Source organism: Cebus imitator, unplaced genomic scaffold (assembly GCF_001604975.1).
Source record: "Cebus imitator isolate Cc_AM_T3 unplaced genomic scaffold, Cebus_imitator-1.0 Scaffold38, whole genome shotgun sequence".
Lineage (NCBI taxonomy): Eukaryota > Metazoa > Chordata > Mammalia > Primates > Cebidae > Cebus > Cebus imitator.
The window spans coordinates 9,618,195-9,627,964 of NW_016107353.1; positions in this window are offsets into that span (position 1 = coordinate 9,618,195).

Here is a 9,770-nt window from a genome sequence, read left to right on the forward strand (position 1 = left end):
TTTTTCCTGACAGCCAGTGTGTAGGGAACTCTGTATGAGTATGACTCACCAGTATTGGTCATGACTCTGGGCCTAGGATTCACAAGTGTTCCAAAATTAGCCACCAGCCGTGTACACCCACAGAACAGTTAGATATTTCCCATTGAAAACACTCAATGGGAAACCTACATGGAGAAAGGGAAGGTTAAAAGAGCTGTAGATATTATGGCTCTTCTAGTTAGCCTAGAGAATACCTTCCTCTCTGCTTGGCCATTTATATTTCCCATTCTCTTTCTGGAGAACACATTCCTCTTTGCTCCAGTATTTAGTACTTGTTCACTCATCCATTTAGGAATTTTTTTTTATTGAACATCTTCCCTGTGTCTAGCACTGTTCGGGGTCTGAGGGAGGCATCAGAAATAAAGCAGTCCTTACTCTCCTGGAGTTCATGGTTCAGTGGGGGAACCTTGGGCAAGTGACCTAATCTTTTAAAATGTCCTTATCTATGAAATAGGCATACTAATGTACCTGATTGATTGTATATATACAACATATATATAGCACTCATCAGAGTACCTGCTGCTTAGCAGACACTTAATCAATGTAAGGTGTTAGCTTCTGTTGAGAAATAACTGGTGTAGGACTAAGATTATAGTTGTCCTGATGCGCCTGTGGGTGCCATAGTCAGATCTTCACCATGGGAACTTAGGGCCTCAACAGTACCATGGCTGGGAACTTAGCTACAGTCAGGAGAGACCCAGAGATACTGAGTTCAGTCTATGCCTCCACTCCATTGGTCAAACTCACTCAATCTAAAAGGAGCTGGGTAATCAGTGAGTACTGGATGGTGGCGATAAATAATCTGTCTACAGTGTAATTCAATTTTGTAGTTGTTATCATTTCTATTTTAGTGTAGAGATCCACCCAATCAGACAGCTGCACAATTAAAATAAAGGCTGGGAATGCCAAGGTGTGTCAAGGTACCCACGCTAGCAAGGGGAAAGTCAGGTTGCAAAACCAGTGCTGCCTGCCTTCAGTGGAGAAACCATGTAGCCTCCTGGTCCTGCAGCTTCCCTGGACCTCAGTTCCTTCCCTGGGCATCCTCCTTGGTGAGGTTTTTGGATCCCTGCAGGCACTGGTAATTTTTGGGTTGGGTGCTCATATAAAACTCCTTACAAGAGTCTGTTAACACAATCTTATCTTACTGTTATTATCTACATGTGAGTTCCTTAATAGAGCCTATTTCTTTCTGTATTCCTGGTGACCCTTCCAAGCACTCCTTCAGGCTTGGAAAAGGCAGAGAAGACCCTCTGGCCCTCCCCGGTGAGGACTTGGGCTGGTGGTGTTGGTAGTAGGGGGTTGGTAGACAAAGCCATCTTTAAGGAGGCAGCTTCTGCATCAGCCTCCATTGTGAGATTCCAGGCAGGTGCCTTAAAATAGCTCTGTCACACTCAGCCCCATTCACAAGGGCATACCTTCTTCTGTCAGGGAGAAAAGGTTTAAACATACAGAGGGAGGTAACTGCTGCTGTAAGTAGCCTTAAAGCAAGCAGAGAGGCACTAAATCATCTCTAAAGTTCCTTCCAGGTCTATGATTCTAAGATCTTAATTATACTAACTGGGAAGAAGAGAAGAAAAGAAAAAAAATTAGGTGGCTTAGAAAGTGAGTGGAGTGTAAAGCTTGGAGGTTTTTCTACTTGAGATTTGTCTGCATTTAGAGCCAGTTTTTAAGCATTGCCAGGTTTACCTTTCTAAAAGGTGTTTAGAAATCTGCCACTATCAGATTACAATCAGCTCACCAATCTGGCTAATTGGTGTGATTCGAAAGTTGCAACTGGGCAGGTGATCAGATTGGTTCTGGAGCCTCCACCCTTTGCTGTGCCTGGGTGCTACCTCCAGCAGGGTAGCATATTCCCAATTTTTGTGGTTTTGCAGTGGCCTCCTTTCCTAAGCCCACTAAGCATCTTCCTGTTCTTTTGCAATGTCTTCTCTTTGTGTCAGGGTGTGGTAGAGCCACACAGGCCTGGCATGATAGTCACCACTTGTTGATTATGGGACTTGAACATATTTAACTTCTCTGCCCATCAGTTTTCTCGTATGTAAAATGAGACCACATTAACCTAGCTTATAGAGTTGCTATGAGAATTGAATCTCCACATGTATAGATGATCATATTTAGACTTGAAAAAGCTTTCCAGTTGGTGTCTTAGTTTGATTTCTATTGCTATAACTAAATACTTGAGACTAGGTAATTTTTTTAAAGGAATTTATTTCTTATAGTTCTGGAGGCTGAGAAGTCCAGGGACAAAGGACTCCATCTAGTCAGGGCCTTCTTGTTGTGGGGACTCTCTGCAGAGTCCCAGGGTAGCTTGGGACATCACATGGTGAGGGGTTCATGAGAGAGAATCAACCTGGCTTTTTTTTTTTTTCCCATTTATTTATTTTATTGCATTTTAGGTTTTGGGGTACATGTGAAGAACATGCAAAATTGTTGCATAGGAACACACATGGCAGTGTGATTTGCTGCCTTCCTCCCCATCACCTACATCTGGCATTTCTCCTCTTGCTATCTCTCCCCAGCTTCCCACCCCCCACCCTCCCTCCCCTATTTCCCCCCAACTGACCCCAGTGTGTAGTGCTCCCCTCCCTGTGTCCATGTGTTCTCATTGTTCAACACCCGCCTATGAGTGAGAACATACGGTGTTTGATCTTCTGCTCTTCTGTCAGTTTGCTGAGAATGATGGTTTCCAGGTTCATCCATGTCCCTACAAAGGACCCTAACTCATTGTTTTTGATGGCTGCATAATATTCCATGGTGTATATGTGCCACATTTTCCCTATCCAGTCTATCATCAATGGGCATTTGGGTTGGTTCCAGGTCTTTGCTATTGTAAACAGTGCTGCAATGAACATTCGTGTGCACGTGTCCTTATAGTAGAACGATTTGTAATCCTTTGGATATATACCCAGTAATGGGATTGCTGGGTCAAATGGAATTTCTAAACCTGGCTTTTTATAACAGAACTACTCTTGTGGTAACTAACCCACTCACACAATGAACCTATTAACCCATTAACCTATGAATGGACTAGTCAATCCAGTCATGAGGGCGGAGCCCTCATGACTCAATCACCTCTTAAAGGCCCTGCCTCCTGATACAGTTTCACTGGGGAGTGAGTTTCAACATAAGTTTCAAAGGGGACAGTTTCAAACCATAGCAATAGAGTTATGTGCGTGTCCTGGTGTGCCATTTAGTAGCTGTGAGACCTTAAACAAATTACTGTGACTCAGTTTCTTCATCTGTAAAATAGAGGTAATAACACTATCTACTTCAGTGGTTTTTGATAATGATTCAGTGAGTTAATATGTGTAAAATGTGTGGCATAGTAATTGGCAGATGGTGTGTACTGTTTTAGCTTTTAATATCATTGGTATGCATGTTAATATGCAACACTCCCAGTCTAATACCTGGGACAGAGGCATGTTAAAAAAAAAGTTTGAATCCCTGTCCTCTGACACCTTTAGCTCCAAACTTGCTGCTCCTCAGGATCTCCTTCCTCTCTAGTTGTCCTGTTTAGCTGAGCCTCTCTCCAGCTACTGTGAGGCCAGGGTCTTGGCAGCTGCTGGGCAATTAGGCCTTCAAGGCCCATGTTTGGTGGCCGAGGTAGATCAGTAGGCAGGTTCAGAGGAGAGAGAAGGGGTGAGAAGGACCAATGACTTTCACTGACTATATTACTTCATTCCATTTATTTGTCTGGGGTTCTAGCCTCAGGACACACCAGAAAGGGAAGCCAGGGTGTGTGACTTTCAGGCCCTCTCAGGAAGCAGGCCTTCCTGAAGGGAGGAGCCCCTAAAACAGATGTGCACCTCTCCATTTTGTCAGCTCTGGCACATGCTATAGGAGGCTCTGGGTTAGCTTCGATGGGGATGCTTTTTTAAGCCTGCAAACTGAAATAGGTGACAATTTCCAGTCCCAAGAATTTGCCTGGCTCTGTGTTGCACACAAAGCTTCCACTTGCTGCTGAGGGCCGCTGTGCTCCGCCTTCCAGGGAGAGTTCCTTCTGGAAGGCTGTCATGGAGGGAGGAGAGCCAGGCTACCAGGCCAGCTGCCCACTACACTGGTTCAAACTGACTGTGCTGGCTCAACGAGGAAAAGACATTCTCACTCTCACCAATCAGCAGAATCCATCACGGATTGGGAGCTTACCCTGCGAAGGAACAGTGGAGGGTAAAATGGAACAGAAGACAGAGTTCATGCCCTCAAGGAGTTTGCCAAGCTGGTAGAGGAAACAGAAACACCTAAAGAGTAAACTAATAATAGCAGGGTATCTGAAGTCACCAGTTTGTCCTTGAAGATATCAGTGACCTATAGCACTCTTTAAACTCCTGTGGTTCTAGGTAAAACAAACCTTCCCAGCAGAGGCATAATACTGCCTGTTCTACACCAGGCGTTCTTCTAAAGGTTTTTTAATATATTATTTAGTTTTCACAGTGACCTTTTATAGTACGTATTGATCTCCTCATTTTCAGATGAGGAAACTCAGTGTCAGAGAGGCAAAGGGACTAGCCAGAGATCCTCCAGGTAGGAAGTGATGGAGGGGATCCAAAGCCAGGTTCTCTGGCTCTGGAGGCCATCCCTTCACCTTCCAGGTTAAGCTAGCTGCAGCCAGGGAGGGCGGCTCTGGGAATCACACTGGATAGGATTCCTTCCTCTCTCAGGTTGTGAGTAACCCACTGTTGCTTGCTCTTGCCCTTGCTGACTAAAGGCCTCATGTGTGTGTCGTATTGAGTGACTTGAGGGAGAATCTGCTCAGCTTGTCCACCCACCACCCAGGATAGGAATTCCTCTCAGGGAAAGGGTCTCCTGCCCCCCCACAGGCTTTGGGCCACTTCCAGATGGTTGCCTTTAGGGGAGAAAATGATGCCAATCCCATCAGTTGTGACTGGGACGGTGGGAGTCATACAGTATAGGGGAATCAAATGGTTCCTTGCAACCATCTGATTGTTAGGAAGAGCTTGCCTAATGCATGCATCTGCAAAGAAGGATGTGACAGCTCTTCCTCCCTTCTCATGCTGAATTGCTGCTGGCTGTGCACTTAGAAGCCTTAAAAACATACATGTTTGCACATAGTATATTTATAAGATTGTTAATAGTTAAAAATAAATGTCACTATCCAGCCATAGGGGATGCACCTAAACAACGGATTACCATATAGCTGTTAAAAATCAATGCTATATAAGTGTACTTATTAACATAGAGAGATGTTTTTTAAGAATGTTGCTAAATGTCAGGATCAACTTGAAAAACAGAATGAATAGCCTGATCCTATTTTCAGAAGGAAAAAATGTATAGGTGTGTAGAGAAAAACATTTTTATATGCACAACATATTAATAGATGCTATCTCTGTTAGGAAGGATTTTGTAGGTTAAGTTCTTTTTGCTTATGAGTTTTAACATTTTTCTGCAGTAAACATACATTTCTTGTTTAATAAACCTGTTTTATTGTTTTATTTTTGAGGTGGAGTCTAGCTCTGTCTTCCAGGCTGGAGTACAGTGGCGTGATCTTGGCTCACCGCAACCTCTGCCCCTCGGGTTCAAGCGATTCTCCTGGCTCAGCCTCCCGAGTAGTTGGAATTACAGGTGCCTGCCACCACATCTAGCTAATTTTTATATTTTTAGTAGCTACAGGGTTTCACTGTGTTGGTCAGGCTGGTCTCAAACTCCTGATCTCGTGCTCCACCCACCTTGGACTCCCAAAGTGCTGGGATTACAAGCATGAGCCACTGCATCCGGCCTAAAGCTGTTATTTTTTAAAAGATCTAATGATCTATTATTTAAAATAATCTTAATTTTATAAAAAGAATCATCTCACCTTAAATATGAGAAAACAAAATATCTGAATTTCTTGTTCTTTCTCCATTTTTCCTGTTTGTTTTTGGTGGAAAGCAAATAGTATTCATTGTGGAGAATGATTCTAGGCCAGTAATTTACCTTAGAGTCATGGCATATGAGAGCTGGAAGGGATTTTAGGGATCATCTAGCCCAATTCCTTATTTAACAGATAAGGAAACTGGACCGAGAGGCTTGGCTAGTTCTATAAGTGTTCGGTAGCAAAACTTTGGTTGGAATCCGGGTCTTTGGACACAGTCCAGGGACTTTTCTACACCATCATGCCAGGCTGTTATACTTGCCTCATTGACACAGAGGGAGGATTGGAATCATTTTGTGTGGAGGTAACAACTCTAAGCGAAGGAAATGTTTTTATGCTGACCAGTCATTCTTCCTCAGTCGCTAATCCACTGAGAGGCAAACATGGGTTTTAACTGATTGCAGATCCAATGGTAAGAGTTACGACATTTTGATCGGTGCTGGGAAAATATTTCTTGCAGTCTCTTCTAGAAACCTCCTACCTAGAAAGCTTATATGTGATTCTACATGAAGGCAGAGGTCAGGCCACCAGGCTTTTTTCCATGTCTCCTCCTCTTCTTCAGCTGTTGGGTCATAAATGCTGCTTGAGATATTTTCAGCCTTCTTCCCAACACTTATCTTTCTGAAAAGTAGAGTAGTGATAGTTGTTGAAAGTAGGCATACCATAAACATCGCCCTTAACCCTTTTGTCAAACCCGCTTTGAGATGCTGCGCAGATCATATTGCTTTGTCAACTTTCCTGGAGAATCCTTGGCATTAACTATATTGCTTCAGTCAAGACTTTTGGCTACACACATCAGAAACACCCCTTGAACTAGTTTCACAAAAGAGGGAATGTATTAGCTTATGGAATCCACAGAAAGGTTGAGTATCCAAACTACGAAAAGGTCAGGAAAACATGGAGCCTGGCCTCAGGAACCACAGGCACCAGGGACTTCAGAGTGTCAGGCGTTTATCTCTCCCGTGCATCTGTTTCTCACTCATGGTTGCTTCATTTCTCTTTTACTACAGACAGGCTGTCTCCATTTCCATGGCCATATGTCCATAGAACAGTTTCTTTCTTTCTTTCTTTTCTTTTTTAAGTCAAAGTTTCGCTCTTGTTCCCATGCTGGAGTGCAATGGAGTGATCTCGGCTCACTGCAACCTCTGCCTCCCAGGTTCAAGCAATTCTCCTGCCTCAGCCTCCCGAGTAGCTGGCATTACAGGCGCCTGCCACCACGCCTGGCTACTGTTTTTGTATTTTTAGTAGAGATGGAGTTTCACCATGTTGGGTTTCACTATGTTGTCCAGGCTGCTGTTGAACTCCTGCCCTCAGGTGATCCACCTGCCGCGGCCTCCCAAAGTGCTGGGATTATGGGCATGAGCCATCACGCCCGGCCCCCATAGGACAGTTTCTGTTACCAAAGATAAACTGAGCTGATCTTTCACTTGTTCTAAGTTAAGAAATCCCAATGGGAGGGCCGATGTATGCAGCTGTGACGAGGTTCTGGAGCATTTAAGAACATGATGTTTCCAACATGAACACAATGTCTAGGGGAAAAGCAGGTCTTAGAAGGTTGGGAGGTAGTGGGATAAGATAAGGATATCCTTTACCCTGAGCTACTCTTTAGATATAGTAAGTTCGATGAGGAGGCAGAACAATTTGATGATGAGTGAGAATTCTTAAGAAGTGAAAATAAAAATACTGTGAGTGGGATGTGCCTGGCCAGGGACATCCATCTTTACCATGTTTTGACATCCAATGAAAAAATAATTGCAGTGAATATCTCCCTAATTTGGCCCCCAAAGAGGCACACCTAGATATTTTAGGACCTGAGTCAAGTTTGAAGCACTGTGCTGTCTCTTCTCAACCTTCTCTTCAGAGAACCAAACCACAGAGGTAGCAATCCTGTAATTTTGACCATATTTATAAATCCCTGATCTTTTATGTAGTGTATTTTTTTCTACTCTGCGCTTAGTCTGAATGTTGCTATTTTCACAGAGGAAATCAGAGGAAAGAACCTATAATTATAGGTCAAACACCAGCTCCGGAAACAGTGAAGGCAGCAGAGGGCCTATGGCTCCCTGCCCTCTTCCGGGTTACACCCTGGACATCCCCCCCTTCTTTCCTGGAGCCCAGGTCAGCTCTTTGCCTCTTTATCTTCATATTTTTGCTCTCTTGTTGGCCAGTCCAGCCTATCACGAGACAAAAAGGGAAAGTTAGACCCAAAAGCCAGTGAGTTAAAACTGCACGATACTTGGGCAAGCCTGCCTCTTGGAGATAATTCAAATGGAAAAGAAAAGACAAAAAACCCACAACATTTCAGGTCATTGGCCTTTTTAAACAGACCGCCGGCAATATTTACTCCTCCTGAAATAGCACAGTCACATGAAATAAAACCGTGTTCGGTAAAGCCTGCAAAACAAAAGGACAGTTTACAGGCTGGCACGCTTACTGAGGGCCCTCTGTTTCCCAGCCAGCTCCGGCTTCTGCTTCCGGGCTCTCCTAGCCACCTTCTGCCCAAACCTGCTGGAGAGCTGTGGAGGTCAAGGTCAGATTTTCTTGGAGACCTTCCCCAACTCTTATCCTCTTAAATAATTTGGAAAGGCAGGTTGAGAATGGGAACAGGCTGTGAAGAGTATGTGGCAGACGCGGCCTCTACCATAGAATGGGTGCCTGGGAAGTCCAGGTTGTGAATGTCACAGGAGGAGCTGCTAATGGTGTCTGTCTTTGTCCAGCACGGTCATCTCTGCTTCCTGTCTGTTCTTTACTCCTTACTTCTTAATGCATTTATTAAGAAGTGATAAATGCATTACACTTCCCCTGCCCCACCCCCACTCCCCACCCCCACTCCCCACCCCTGTCTTTTCTCCTTCTCTCTCTCTCATCTGTTTCCTCCCCTCACCCTATCATGTATTCCCCTTTTGCCTTTTCTCCTGACCTTAGTTCTGCCAGGGGGGTTTCATGGACCTTTATTGATTAGTCCAGCGGCGGCCTCAAAGGTCTGAAGTAGCTGCTAATGTGGTGTCAATGAGTACAGCCACAGGCCAGATCTAGGGTCATGGTGAATTCCCACTGAGACTGGGACTTCACTGAGGACTCAGGGAACCTTCTCAGTCTCATTCTTTGAATCTTTTCCTCTCCATTACCCAATATTTCTTTGTAAAAATCCAAAAACCATTTAAAATAATACATTATACCTTGTTTCTCAAAGTCTTTGTATATCCATTGATTTCATCTTTATGTCAACCTTGGGAGGGAGACAAAGATGTTGAGGAAAGATTAAAACATAGAGGTTCAGCAGCATTCCCAAGTCAGTTAGAGAGCTATGTTCTCTGCTCCCTGGGTTCCTATGTGTATAGTAAATGAAAATGAGATTCATGGCCGGGCACAGTGCCTCACGCCTGTAATCCCAGTACTTTGGGAGGCTGAGGTGGGCAGATCATCTGAGGTCAGGAGTTCGAGACCAGCCTGGCCAACATGGTGAAACCCATCTCTATTAAAAATTCAAAAATTATTAGCCAGGTGTGGTGGCATGAGCCTGTAATCCCAGCTACTGGGGATGCTGAGGCAGGAGAATCTCTTGAACCTGGGAGGCGGAGGTTGCAGTGAGCCAAGCGGAGATCGTGCCACTGCACTTCAGCCTGGGCGACAGAGTAAGACTGTGTCTAAAAAAAAAAAGAAATTCATTCCAGACACCAGAGAGGGATCCTCTAACACCCAGGATGAGAAGTACAACATTATTATGCATCCCTGGCTTATCAAACACTGGACACTTTGTTGACAATCAACTTTGTCACCTTGAACTTCATGAAGCAGATTTCCCTGAGTGTTTCTTTTCTTTTCTTTTCTTTTCTTTTCTTTTCTTTTTTTTTTTTTTGAC